General features: G+C 46.5%; 1 protein-coding gene across 2 annotated transcripts in view; it reads left to right on the top strand.

Moving 5' to 3' along the window:
• Window positions 1-15,291, top strand: part of LOC120913582 (trimethyllysine dioxygenase, mitochondrial-like) — a 70,628-nt gene that overhangs the window by 8,224 nt on the left and 47,113 nt on the right. Inside the window, exons 2-3 of one of the 2 annotated variants that reach the window (XM_040323619.1) lie at window positions 7,545-7,625; window positions 12,294-12,395. The gene's annotated coding sequence lies outside the window, so the exon portion shown is untranslated. The remainder of the gene's footprint in view (window positions 1-7,544; window positions 7,626-12,293; window positions 12,396-15,291) is intronic. The other variant, XM_040323618.1, reaches the window with a different exon arrangement.

Genomic DNA, 15,291 nt, shown 5'->3' with positions numbered 1-15,291 from the left:
GCATAGGATCCCAAGACCGCCGCCTCTAGGTTGACTGCCGGATTTTGTCGCGGTTGGGAAAACCACCACCTGACCGTCACTAGCACCGCCGCCCAGTAGTAGGCCAAGAAATTTGGGAGGGCCAGTCCGCCCCCCGAGAGGGGAAGATAAAGAGTTCGTCTAGCAACCCGAGGAGGGCTACCAGCCCAGACGAACGCCATCACTACACTGTCAAGCCGTCGAAAAAAGGACTTTGGTATAGTAACCGGGGTCTGACGAAAAAAGTAAAGCAATTTGGGGAGTATTACCATTTTTATAAGGTTCCCTCGTCCCACCGGTGAGAGGGGAAGGTTACGCCATGTCGCACACCGTTTGGTCAGTTGGTCCAGTATAGGGAGAACATTCTTATCTAGGTAAGACCCCGACTCGAGTCCCACCCTTACCCCCAGATAGGTGAACTCTTCCACCCACCGGAGAGGAGTGTGAGAGTCCGCCCGGGACAGTGACTGGTGGAGCGGGAGGAGGACCGATTTGTCCCAATTGATACATACGCCCGAGAACCGGCCGAACATCTCAAAATGTGACAACGTTTTCCGCAGGGAGGCGGAGGCGTCCGCCAGGTACAACAGGGCGTCGTCAGCATAGAGGGACAGTTTCTCCTCCAGGTTACCCACCCTGATCCCCCGAACCTCCGGGTCGCGCCGAATGTGCGCGGCCAGAGGCTCCAAGGCCAAGGCAAACAATGCAGGCGATAACGGACACCCCTGTCTGGTCCCCCGCTCCAGGGGGAAGGAGGCAGACAGGGACCCGTTGGTACGGATGCGTGCCCTAGGGTGAGCGTACAACATTTGTATCCAGGACATGAAGCGGGGACCGAACCCGAAGCGGGTCAAAACCGCCCAGAGGTAGCCCCACTCGACCGAGTCGAAAGCCTTCTCGGCGTCGAGCGAGGCCACCACCCCGGGGTTGCCAGGGCCAGCCAGTGCCAGGTGAGTATGCAATCGACGAAGGTTAATATCAGTACCGCGGCCTGGCATGAAGCCCGTCTGGTCAGGGTGGACCAGGGCAGTAATTACAGTGTTAAGCCTGTTGGCTAGGATTTTCGCAAAAATTTTTGCATCGACGTTGAGGAGGGATATCGGGCGATACGAAGAACACAGGGTTGGATCCTTCCCAGGCTTGGGGATGACCACAATTATAGCCTCGCTCATCGAGTCCGGGAGAGCTCCCGACTCCGATGCACCCGCAAAAAGCGACCTTAGTCTGGGGGCCAAATCTTCCTCATAGAGTTTATAGAATTCGACCGGGAAACCGTCCGGTCCCGGGGTCTTTCCCCCCTGCATCATTTTCAAAGCTGCCTGTACCTCCTCTATTTTAAACGGGGCGTCTAGTTTGCGCACAGAAGAGGGAGTGAGAACCGGGACGTCCACCTCCTCCAGGTATCTCAACAGGTCGGCCACATCATAAGCCACTCTGGAGCTATACAATTGTTGGTAGTAGTCCGTGAAGCATTTATTAATCTCCTGTGGGGTTGAGTGGAGGTCCCCCTCCCCGTCCCTAATCTGGGCTATAGCAGACGCGCCCGAGTGTTCCTTAGACAGCCACGCCAGAAGCTTCCCCGTCCGTTCTCCCTGCTCGAAAATGCGCTGGGACTGATGAAGAAGCTTCTTCTGTGTCAGGGCTGTTCGCAGGAGAACAGCCTGTTGCGTCAGGGACTGGAGATGGGAGTAGTGATTAGAGTCGCGGGTACTAACATAAAGGGCCTCCTGTCTAGCTGCCTCCCCTTCAACTTTTGTGAGCTCTGCCCTACGCTCCCTCCTCACCCCTGAAATAATAGACTGGTAGTGGCCCCGGGAGGAGGCCTTGAAGGCATCCCAGACCGTGGTCTCCGCAGCCGTACCCGGGTTTTCCGCCCAGTAAGACCGTAGGGAGTCCTTGAACTTGGGATCCACCTCCGGGTCTGAGACCCAAAATCTGGAGAGCCTCCACAGGGTGCTGTTTGGTTCAGTCGTCAAGGTCAATGAAAGGAGTAAAGGGGCATGGTCCGAGATCCCACGGGGAAGAATAGTAATGTCCCTTACCTTAGGTAAAACCGACGCCCCCACGTATGCCAGGTCAATGCGTGAAAAGGATCTATGGGTGGCCGAGTGACAGGTGAAGGCCCGAGTCAACGGGTATCTCCACCGCCAGACGTCCGTGAGGTTGTATGTTTCCGCCCATTCCGCCAGACCTTGGCGAGTAGTACCCGACTGGGTGAACCTGTCCATACCAGTGTCCGGGACCAGGTTGAAGTCACCCATCAGGACCACATTGTCACAGGGGAATTGCGCCAATTTGGCCGCAAGAACCCCCAGGACCCCCAAAGAGGCAGGAGGGGGGAGATACAGCCCCACCAGAACCCACGGGAGGTTGTGAATCAGCGCATGCACCAGCACAAATCTGCCCTCCGGGTCTAGGACCAGGTCAAGAAGCTTGAAAGGGAGTGACTTGAGGACGAGAACACTGACCCCTCTAGCATAATTGGAGTACGTGGAATGGTAGTGGTGCCCCACCCATGGTTTCTTGAGGCTGAGGGTCTTGCTACCCACCAGATGCGTCTCCTGCAACACACAAACATGAGGTGCATGTTTCTTAATGAATTGAAATACCAGGGATCTCTTGACGGGCGAGTTTAAGCCCCGTGTGTTCCAGGAGAGGACTTCAAGGGTTGCCATGGTGACCTGGCGGGAAAGTCAAGTGAGGATAAGGCATAGATATGAACCCCGGACCATTCCCCCAGGCCACAATGCTGCCGGGGGAAGGGCTCCAACCCACCACCAATGTATGTAAGTTAACGAAAGCTATTAGTACTGTCATAAAACACATCACATTAAAACATAACCGGGGGCCAACAGGGCTCCCCAACCCCCCCCCCACCCCGCCACCCCCCCAAACGCGGAGGAGGGCTTGTATCCCATAACAAACCCCAGCCCTCAGGCCGGACATGAGGGCAGTGAACAAGCGGCTATCCGCTCCTGTTAATATGAAACAGTCAAGGAACCTGAGAGTCCATCTTAGGATAAGAATGTGTGGATCACCCGGAGCCCCGGGGGCGCAGTTCTTAGGGAGAAAAACAAAAGGGCAAAAACTGGGGGAGAAAAAACAACCTGGAAAAAAAAAAAAAAAAAAAAAACGGGGAGAAAACACCTAGGGTCACAGCAGGGTGTCTAGGCAGTGTTGCTGTGAATCAGCTCCTGAAGGAATGAGGGGGGGCACCTCCACAGTCAAAGTCAGCTGGAGGAGTAGGTAGAGGGGGGACATGAGGTAAAGGGGGGACGTGGGGGAGAGGGGGGGGGTCCACCCTCAGCAGCATAGTCAGTGGTGAGGGAGACGGAGGGGGGGCCGATCGATGAACGGATCAGGGAAGCAGGGGGGGCAGCCCATCCAATCCCCCCAATCGTCAATAGGGCAGGGTGTGTGTCACGGGTTGTGGTTGCTGCGGAGTTGCTCGGTCTCTGACCCCAGAGGATGAGGCGATGGAACCCACGGCTGCCATATGAGAGATAGTGGCCCCCAGTCATTCTCAGGCAAAGGCAATAGACCCCCAACCCCCCTTGGGGAGCCCCCCCAGCAGCTTACTCACAGTCAGGCGACAAAGGAATTAAAGGGTAAAAGTCCAGGTCTTCATCTCGGGAGGGATTCAGCCCAGGCCGCGGCGTCTCTCGGGGAAGTGAAAAACTGCACTCTCTCGCCGTCTTGAACCCGAAGCCTGGCGGGGAACAGCATGCTATACTTAACCCCTCGATCTCTTAGCATGGCGCGTACGTGGTCAAAGGATTTGCGCTGGCGTTGTGTCTCCACTGAGTAGTCCGGGAAGATCAGCAGTCTGGCGTTCTGGAATTTCAGATCTCCCTGCAGACGAGCTGCCCGGAGAACAGTGTCGCGGTCCCGGTAGTGAAGGAGTTTAAATATAAAAGTGCGCGGCGGCGAACCTACAGGGCCCCTGATCGCGGGAATGCGGTGGGCCCTCTCAATGGAGAAGTAGGGGGAGAACCGGGCTCCGGGAAGGATAGTTGGGAGGACCTGCTCCATGAATGACGCCGGATCCGTGCCCTCTGCTCCCTCGGGGAGCCCCAGGACCCGCAGATTGTTGCGGCGGTTCCTGTTCTCGGCGTCTTCCGCCCTGTGCTCAAGGATCTTCACTCTTGACTTCAGGGCCTGGATGTCGGAGTGATGGTCTCTTTGGATGTCCTCCAGGTCGGAGACCCGCCTCTCAGCCTCCGACACGCGGTCCCGGAATGCATCCAGATCGCGGCGTATCAGCGCCGTTTCCGCCTGCACATGATCGATCTTCACCGTGAGGGTGGATTGGCATGTGGAGATCGCCGCCATCAGGGCCTCAAATGCCTCCGATCCAGCTTGGATCGCGCCGTCCCGCGGGGAGTCCGCGCGATCCGCCATGCGGTTGGTTGGTGCGGGTGGCTTAGGCCCAGTGTTCGGTGGAGTGCCCGCAACGGTGGTTTTACGGCGAGTCTGACTCCCCTTGTTGTTCCGGCGCATTCCCCAGGAGGCAGGGCAAGAAAGGGTGAGGAAATAGCCCGAGTTCCACACAGGATCAAGGTAGGAAGGAGTCTCAGAGCGGGAGCTCGGCAGTTACACGTCCGCTCCCGTCGCCATCTTGGACACGCCCCCTTTAATCATTTTTAAAAGGAATCAGTTAACTTTTATGTCTCTATACCCTGTAAACAGTCATTTCAGCAAGATTTTTTTTTCCTTTAGTGATCCTTTAAGAGGTGGAGTAACGTGTAGGTCTGGATCTGAGGACAGAACTTCTGTGGGGTCTCGTCTGTGTGTGTGTACTGTCTGTTTACGCCCCTTCTCTTTTGTGTACGTTGGCACATAGAGCTTAATATATATACAATGGAACCTCGGTTTACGAGTAACTTAGTTAACAAGCTTTTTAAAAGACACTACACTGTACTGGGTTCAGTTGTGTGTCAGAGACTTTATGTTTCACACCCCAAAGAAAGATGAGTCAGTCTGAGCAGCACCCAGCCATTCATAGGCAGCATTGTATTCTGTAAATAAATTCAAAGCTTCCTCTGATTGGCATGACAACATCAGCTCACCGACTAATTTTTGATGCACATATGGGCAGGCTGGTTGTACGGAAGTCGATCCATTGATCGACTTCCGTACAACCAGCTTATTGGTTTATTTTTCACCTGATCACTGCTATAGCTGCCAGCAGTGATAATTGTATTCTGTCTGTGAAGAAGGCTTTCCCGCCTTCACCCGCCGCAGAACACAATAGTGCTGTGGGATGGATTCCCCAATCAACTGACTGTGTCAATGGGGGAATCGAGAAATTATCCCTGGGTTGAAGGAAAGAAAATTGCATATTGTATACCATGCCTTACTTATTTTGCTGCATCTAGCAAACCTGGTGTCTTCTATTCCACTACAATATAAATATGATCGATGAGCCATCATTTGTTCAGGAGTCTTGCAGACAGATCAGCTTATGCAGGGATCGACAAATCCCGGGCGCCAGGTCGCCATGGCGACTAGAAATAGGGTCCTGGCGACTTGGCTTGGAAGGTGGGCAAAAAAAAAAAAAGGGTTTATTTTTTTTTTTTTTGTGAGCTGGTGCCATCTGGTGGTGAGCCGTTGGTATTACAAGTTATTACCACCAGATGTGAGCTGGCGCCATCTGGTGGTGGCCGTTGGTATTACAAGTTAAGCATTACAAGTTAAACAGCAATTCTAATGTCATTTTTCACTATTTTCACTGCCATCTTCTTCCCTCTAATTAGAACCCCCAAACATTATATATATTTTTTATCCTAACACCCTAGAGAATAAAATGGCGACCGTTGCAATACTTTCTGTCACGCCGTATTTGCGCAGCGATCTTACAAGCGCAATTTTTGGGTAAAAAATTACACTTTTTTTAATAAAAAAATAAGACAACAGTAAAGTTATCCCCATTTTTTTTAATATTATGAAAGATAATGTTACGCCGAGTAAATTCATACCCAACATGTCACGCTTCAAAATTGCGTTTGAACACCGTTTACATATGCGGGCGCTGCTCACGTATGTGTTCGCTTCTGCGCGCAAGCTCGTCGGGACGGGGTGCGTTTTCTGGCTCCTAACTTTTTTAGCTGGCTCCTAGATTCCGAACAAATTTGTCAACCCCTGAGCTTATGTAATAAATGATCTGGATATATTTGTGTTGTGATGCTCATGATGCAATAAAAAAGGTTTACTAGATGCTTTTAAAGTGATACTCCGTAATTTCAGCTTATGAAATTACATTAAAAAAAGCTGATAATTTCCCAATGCTATATATACAAACCTAAACCTCGTATGTTCATCATTTTTATTTCATTCATTTCTTAAAATTGTCTCCATTTCTTGATTTTTTTTATTTTATTTTATTTTTTTGTTTGGTAGGATTAACCACTTCCCGACCTCCTCATGTACATATACGTCAGCAGAATGGCACGGACAGGCACATGTACGTACCTGTACGTCCTCTGCTAGACGTGGGTGGGGGGTCCGATCGGGACCCCCCCGGTACATGCTGAGGTCGGGTCCGCTCGGGGAGCGATCCGGGACGACGGCGCGGCTATTTGTTTATAGCCGCTCCGTCGCGATCGCTCCCCGGAGCTGAAGAACGGGGAGAGCGTGTGTAAACACGGCTTCCCCGTGCTTCACTGTGTCGGCGCATCGATCGCGTCATTCCCTTTATAGGGAAGACACGATCGATGACGCCATTCCTACAGCCACACCCCCCTACACTAGTAAACACACACAAAGTAAACCCTAACTCCTACAGCGCCCCCTGTGGTTAACTCCCAAACTGCAACTGTCATTTTCACAATAAACAATGCAATTTAAATGCATTTTTTGCTGTGAAAATGACAATTGTCCCAAAAATGTGTCAAAATTGTCCGAAGTGTCCGCCATAATGTCGCAGTCACGAAAAAAATCGCTGATCGCCGCCATTAGTAGTAAAAAAAATAAAAATGCAAAAAAACTATCCCCTATTTTGTAAACGCTATAAATTTTGCGCAAACCAACCGATAAACGATTATTGCGATTTTTTTTTACCAAAAATAGGTAGAAGAATACCTATCGGCCTAAACTGAGGAAATTTTTTTTTTTATATATGGTTTTGGGGGATATTTATTACAGCAAAAAGTAAAAAATATTGCATTTTTTTTCAAAATTGTCGCTCTATTTTTGTTTATAGCGCAAAAAATAAAAACCGCAGAGGTGATCAAATACCACCAAAAGAAAGCTCTATTTGTGGGGAAAAAAGGACGCCAATTTTGTTTGGGAGCCACGTCGGACGACCGCGCAATTGTCTGTTAAAGCGACGCAGTCCCGAAATGTAAAAACCCCTTGGGTCTTTAGGCAGCAATATGGTCCGGGGCTTAAGTGGTTAATTTTAAACAGGGTTGTTTTTTTACTTCTATGCATGCACTACTATTCATATGTGGATGCTTTGAGCTGCACCGTGTGGCTTATTCCATCAGGTTAGTGTGATTGCAGCGGCCATTTCTTTGTACTCCTAGGAATGTACAGTAAACAACCATTAAAATGTGATCAGGAAGACACACAGCAAAATGAAGAATCATGAAAACAAGCAAAGAAAGGTATTTAAATATCGTGAAAACAGCAGAGGTGTCTAGTAGAGCTGCACGATTCTGGCCAAAATCAGAATCACGATTTTTTTGCTTAGAATGAAGATCACGATTCTCATGGCGTAAAATCTTTTACCTTTATACAAAAAAAAAAAAAAAATGTGCTAACTTTACTGGCTAGTTTTTTTTTAATTCATTAAAGTAATTTTTTCCAAAAAAAATGCATTTAAAAAGACTGCTGCGCAAATACAGTGCAACATAAAATATTGCACCAACCGCCATTTTATTCTCTAGGGTCTCTACTAAAAAAGTATATAATGTTTGGGGGTTCTAAGTAATTTTCTAGCAAAAAAAATAATGATTTTAACTTGAAAAGAGCTGTCAGAAAAAGGTTTGGTGTTTAAGTGGTTAAACGTTCCTAATTTACATACAGAAGTTTATTCCTTTGATGTACAAGTCAATGTGACAATGTTTAGGCTTCATTTCCATGGACGTTTTTACAGCCACTTTTCTGAGCTTTTTTTGCAGCTTAAAAACGGCTCTCCATGTTAGTCTATGGCCTCATGCCCACCATGACGTTTTTGAGCTGTAGATGCCTGAGCCGTTTTTAAGCTGCAAAAAAAAACCAGGACCAGTGCGTTCTGAAGCTCCAGCCTTAGAGCTGTAAAAACGCCAGACGTTAAACGCTTAAAAACGCTACCGCAGCATGGACTGGCGTTTTTAAGCTGTAAAAAAGGCTAAACAAAGTGGCTGTAAAAACGTCCATGGAAATGAAGCCTTAGGCTGCATTCACACCTGAACGCGGCGTATTTTACCGCCATTTGCAGCGACAAACTGCGGCCTTGGGCTCCATTCACACCTCGGCGTATTGTCGCCTGAAGCGCGACGCCATTGCAGCCTGCAATACGCTGGAGGGGTGATTTTACATTGTCGGCTATGGAGATGGTTCACATCTCCACGCCGAAACGCCTGAAGCTCAAAACAAGTCCCGGACCTTTTTTTCAGGCAGCTTTCGGCGTTCGGCCATAGCCGACAATGTTGATCACCCCTTCTGTGTATGTTACCGCGGCGTATTTTACCGCGTTTTGTCGCGGGACAAAACGCCGCAATTTGTCGCGGCAAATCGCAGTAAAATACGCCGCGTTCAGGTGTGAATGCAGCCTAAGACTTAACTTTCCACTGATAAAGAATGTTTTCAAAACTTGGCAGATTGCCCAGACTTTGACTTTTGGCTGAGAGCAGAGAGGAAATTCTTTGCATACCAAAGTGCAGAGAGAAAATTATTTTCATGTCAAAGATCATGAAACCCTGTGTCAAGAAAAAGATCGCGATAACGATTCTTGAAGATTAATCGTGCAGCTCTAGTGTCTAGTGACATTAACCCTTTTACTGCTACGGACCTAAAAAGTGCCCGCAGGTGGCCAAGTCCGTACGGACCTAATTTCTCAATCGCCTATAAGCTCACGGTCACTTCAATGACTATAGGCTTATATTCCAATTGTTCAGCAGACACTGCTGAACAATTCTATAACTCTAGCGGATTACAACCCACTGATCAGATTTGTTAACCCCTAATGTGACTGCCCCCACCCCTCTTATCTCCTTCACCCCCCAGCAAACCCGCTCCCCGCAGCAACCATCATTAGCTGGCATCCCTCCTCTGCCGCTCCCGCTGGCTTCAGGCGCTACATGGGGCTTGGGGGGGGGGGAGCCAGATGTGTTCCCCCCCAATACCTCTGATCACCCCCTATATTGCACTCACATCCTCGATCCATGGCCGCTCCAAGCGGCATCCCTCCTTCCCTCCCGTCGCTTCTCCCTGCACTGATCTCTGTGATCTGTCAGGCTGTGTATACCAAACCCCCCCTCCTGTACAATGGCTATAGGCAGCGATTGCTGCTATATCCACTGACAGCTGATCATTGTAACAGCAAGTGTTACAATGTATCAGACTGTCATTTTATGAATGAAATCTCTATACAGATTCTACTTATTCATGTAAAGTGCTACAGTGAAAGGATATATCTTCAGTCCCTCTCTCTGTCTCAAAAAAAGAGATATGGGGGACCTCTGATATCTTGCCAAAGACCACCCCAAAAAACAAACTGTCAAAAATGTTAAAAAAAAAAACAACACAAACATAGTAAGACCTGCCAGGTCCACTCGCACTCACCCCTCCATGGTGAGTCTCCCCCGCACTCACCCATCCATGGTGAGTCTCCCCCGCACTCACCCCTCCATGGTGACGGTCCCCCACCCCAATATTACTTTGCTATTGTCACAAGTGGGTTGGTTTGGGGTGCAATGCTCTGCTCTAATCATGCGGCTTAAAATAAAATCGTACAACGCCCCTGCGCCCCTAATGAACCGAACACTCCTGATAAGACACCTTTCAGATGCCTGCTCAGCGGGGGATCTGTCTGCTGAGCAGGCGAATGACATGTCCATGTCCGCTGATGCAGAGCGGACCTGGGCACAGCCCGCTATTCTCAATGGGGTGGTCGGATGGAAACAGACCGTTGACAATACCATCCGATCTGCTTGATGGATAGGGAATGGAATCCTCATCCTTCTGTTTTTAACAGACTGGACTGGATCGGATGCTGGCGGGTGTAAACACATGTCTATTTACATAAGCCTCTCCACAAGAACAATCGGTCTGCTTGTGTGAAAAGGGCCTAAGGCCTTGTTCATACAGGGCATACACAGTGTAGCTTTATGGGGACGCACAGGTGTTCCATGCATCTCTGTGCAGGCAGTCCCATTGATGTCATTTGGGATGTAGCACCTGCATGAACAGAGCCGTTGCTCCCAATTTTACATCCATATCCCTGAGCTCACACTGTCTGCGTTCGGGGTCATGTACCCACACACACAGGGATATCAGATTGGGAACAGCAGCTATGCCTGTGCAGCAGTTGCATCCCAATTGACATAAATAGGACTGCCTGTACAGGGATGCACGAAACACCTGTGCATCCCTGTGCGGGTAAACATGCCCCTCCATGGGCATACACTTTAGTATGCCACCTGTGAACGATGGTTTAGTAGCAATTTAGCAGGAATTTTGTTATGTTGTGTTTATGTACACTATTTATGATTTTAGTGTCTTTTTAGCGAAAATATTGATTCGATAAATATTTGCACAAATATTGCGCTGCCTTAAAAATCAGTAGCACTTTTTTTTTTATCCTACTGGCCATGTGTTAAAATGTATGGTTTGGGGGGTCTTTTTCAAATTCTGAAAGCTGTAAGTGAAAAATGAAAACTTCCAGATTTTTGGAGAAATATTTGGGTACGTTCTATTTTTTTCACCATTTTGCAAAAAGGCACAATTTTAAATTTACAAATATTTGTTAGTTATTAACTCCATACAGGTTAAGCTTTTATATTTAGTAGGGATTTAGAAGGAATTTTGTAAAATGATCTGTGTGTTTATCTGCTAATAATGATTTTAATGTATTTTTTGCAAATATATTGGTTTGATAAACATTTGCGCAATTACAGCGTGGTCTAAAAAATCTGTATCACCTTCTTTTTATTCCAGAGATCATATGGTTTAAGAAAATATATGATTTTGGGGGTCTTTTACAAATCTTGAAAGCTGTAAGGGAAAAATGAAAACCTTCTGATTGTTAAGCCACGCACACACGATCAGTCCATTGAATGAGAACGGACCGATGGACCGTTTTCATAGGTTAACAGATGAAGCTGACTGATGGTCCGTCGCGCCTACACACCATCAGTTAAAAAAACGATCGTGTCAGAACGCAGTGACGTAAAACACAACGACGTGCTGAAAAAAAATGAAGTTCAATGCTTCCAAGCATGCGTCGACTTGATTCTGAGCATGCGTGGATTTTTAACCGATGGTTGTGCCTACTAACGATTGTTTTTTTCCCATCGGTTAGGAATCCATTGGTTAAATTTAAAGCAAGTTGGCTTTTTTTTAACCAAAGGTTAAATAACCTATGGGGCCTACACACGATCGGTTTGGACCGATGAAAACGGTCCATCAGATCGTTATCCTCTGGTTAACCGATCGTGTGTACGAGGCCTTAGAGAAATTTGGATATTTACATTTTTGCGTACGTTCGATTTTCACCATTGTGCAAAAAGACGCAATGCTAAAATACTAATATTTGTTATTTATTAACTCAATACAGGTTAAGCTTTTTTATTTAGTAGGAATTTTGTAAAATTTGCTGTGTATTTATCTGCTAATCATGATTTTAGTGGATTTTTTTTGTAAATATATTGTTTGGTAAACATTTGCGCAAATATTGTGGGACCTTAGAAATCAGTTGCACCTTCTTTTTATTCTACTGGTCATGTGATTTCAGAAAATATATGGTTTGGGGGGGGTCTTTTACAAACTTTGAAAGCTATAAGTGAAAAATAATAAAGCAAAGGAAAAATTGCATAAATGGTCTGGCCACCTGAGGGTAACAATTGAGCACAGGGCCTGGCAGCGAAAGGGTTAAAGTAATACTAGAGTAAGCTGATTATGTTGTGGATGTTTAGGATCATGTATCATATCATTGCCTAAGACATTTAGAATGTCAGATCTCATTTTCTGATGTTTAGGGTGTACTGACATGTACAGTGCTATTTGAAAGTTAATAAGAAAACTTGTAGATAGTCTAGCTTAATCATCAGTTCTGCTTTATGCACCTTTAGCAACCTTTGATACCAGACAAGAAAAGGCAAGGACCATCGAGGAGCTGAACAAAGATCTTCAACTGTCAGCAAGAGCACAGAGTGAGGACAGCTCCAGAAAAGGTGGGATATCAATCTATCTATCTATCAATCTTTTTCAAGAACAATCGGGCTTTGTTCACATCAGCATATTGCAGTAAGGCACCATATACCCATTGAAGCAATATTTTCACATAACAGACTGGCAAAGTGAGAATAGACCCCAAAAACAAAAGTGTAATATATTACAGCTTACTAGTCCTTGGATGCAGTGGCTGCATTAGCGTTCCTTTTTTTGATGCTTCTTTTTTGTTTTATTTTGCCCGCTGATCCTGCTACAAATACATCATCTCTTAAAGTGACAGCGCTCACTTACTGTACTGTGTTTGTGGAGGAACAGCATTGTCACATTTGGACTACAAATACCTCTCACCTTTTTCGCGGTACACCTGAAAAGATTTAACAATTTTTGCGGTCAGCAGTAAATATAATATATACAAAAGCAGCAGTCTTGTGTGATCCCCAATATTATATATCACTGATATATATTATATATTCCTGCTGATATAATATTGAGAAATCAGGATCACACAAGACTGCTGCTTTTTGTATATATTATATATATATTCCTGCTGATATAATATATAGAAATAGGGATCACACAAGACTGCTGCTTATATTATTGCTGATATAATCACACACTGGTCCGTCCATCCGTCCGTCCCCATCTTATCTGGGAGAGCCAGGGACTGCGGGCTCCTCTGCTCTGTTGTGGGTCGGACTGATGGCGGGGGGGGGGGGGGGGTGGGGACATCACGTTGAGGCGCGCCATGCTGAGCACCCTTATTGGCTGGAATTGGCTGTCCTGCCAAGCTGCAGCCTAATGGTATTGGCGATCCGTATTGGCAATTTGCGCACAGGCCAGGCAGAACAGATGACCATGTCTGTGTGAAGCCTGCACACTTGCTCGGTGAGTGACAGTCAGCACTATTCTGGCAGAGTCGCACGGTGTGGCGCCAGTGCAGCCACCACCGGGCCCAGCGAACAACATGAATGATCTCATGGCACACCTGCAGTTCTAGTATGCTGCGACACACAGTTTGAGAAACATCCCTTTAGCTCAAAGGAACAAACTTCGGTCTGTAAATGAGGTTAGTTAAACCACTTAAAGTTTAAAGCCTTTTTCTTTTTTTTTTTTTTAATTATGTTTATTGAATTTTTCAAAATATTAGTGTACAAGCATTTTCAATAAAGCATTACACATCAAACTTTTGCGTTGAGAAACGCCAACTTCTTGTCTTACATAAGTTTAAATGAACTGACATATTATAAACTTTAATAAGTATATATATTTAAAGCAGGACTTAAGTAAATGGGGAGGGGAAATGATAAGAGAGAGGAGAGAAAGGTTTTTCTGTTTACTGAAATGAGTAAATAATATTACGTATCAATAGGCATATTCTATAATTTCATTTTGTTATGTGTTGACTAAAAACTTCCAGAATAAAGGTCAATTTTATCTAGAACAATCCATCAGGACTCCAGTAAGGCATGATAAAGCCTTTTTCTGACACTTGTTGCTTACAAGTTAAAACCAGTCTTTTTTGCTAGAAAATTACTTAGGACCCCCAAGCATTATATATATTTTGTTAGCAGAGACCCTAGAGAATAAAATGGCGGTCATTGCAATATTTTAGGTCAAACTGTATTTGCGCAGTGGTGTAGCATTCCCACTCTTCTACAGGGAAAACTACAGTGATTGGTTAGCACTGGCACAGAGCATTGCTTTGATCTGTCCCCGGAGATGTTGCAGAAAAAAAGAAGAGCAGGGATTTCAAATCTCTGGACTGCTACACTGGCTGTATGGACACTCACTGACAGCCCATAATCCACTGAGGTAATTACAGCAGGGACTGGGGTGGGGGTAGTGGGAAGAGTGTAGGGGGGTTAGTATCTTTAAATTCAAATGATGAGGCTATTTGTGGCTTGAAGAATGTTGGATAGATTGTGCACTGCCCTGTGAGGTATATTCTACCCTGCATATCCCTTTACCACTGTGGAAACCTGCACACCTGCCATGAAGAATTATGCTAGAAGAAACTGAATCAGTGCAGTGAATCATTTAATTGCTATTTAGCCACATAAATGAACACAAGTTTGTTCACTATGTAAGCAGTGCTGAGCTTAATCATGGATTATTATTGTAACGTCAAAGCTTTTGGCTTGAAAGAGCCCATTCTTACTTTTTATAACCTAATGTGGTTGATTTACTAAATGAGAGCAGCAGATTCACTTTGAAAAATGTATTTCCAGTATGCAAGGACATTTTCGCTGAGCTTAGTGAATGAGGTGAAGCTCTTCTGACTTTTTTTTTTTAGTTTACTGTTCACTAAATGAACATCCTTTGCTGCTTAAAGTGGAGTTTCACCCAAAAGTGGAACCTCCGCGTATATGCTGCCTCCCCCCCCCCTCCAGGGCCACATTTTTATCCTTTTAGGGGGGAGGGGGGAACAGGGACCCCACTTTTGACCCCCCCTCCTCCTCCCGCCCCTGCCACCGGCCCAATTAGAAAGTGTTATGCGCAGTAGGAAAGGCTTCACGGCCGGTTTCCCTTAGTGGAGATGGCGGCGTCAGCACCTGACAGCTGATTCGAAAATAGGCTGGGGTGCCAACATCGTGGGCTCCCTGGACAGGTAAGTGCCCATATATTAAAAGTCAGCAACTACAGTATTTGCAGCTGCTGACTTTATTAAATTTATTTTACCCAGGTGGAACTCCTCTTTAAGTAACTCTTTACTTCAGTAACCAGTGGCGGCTGGTACTCGATAATTCGGGGCCCTTCTCCTCCGGCTGTGCTCTCCGCTCTCCTTCTCCTAGGCATCCAATAGGATCGCCTAGCATTTTGGCCAATCGGGAAACTGGTCTCATGACCCGCTTCCTGACTGGCGGGGAGGAGATTCAGTGTGAAATATTAATTCGC

Source organism: Rana temporaria, chromosome 9 (assembly GCF_905171775.1).
Source record: "Rana temporaria chromosome 9, aRanTem1.1, whole genome shotgun sequence".
Classification (NCBI taxonomy): Eukaryota; Metazoa; Chordata; class Amphibia; order Anura; family Ranidae; genus Rana; species Rana temporaria.
This window is presented reverse-complemented; position numbering and strand designations above follow the sequence as displayed.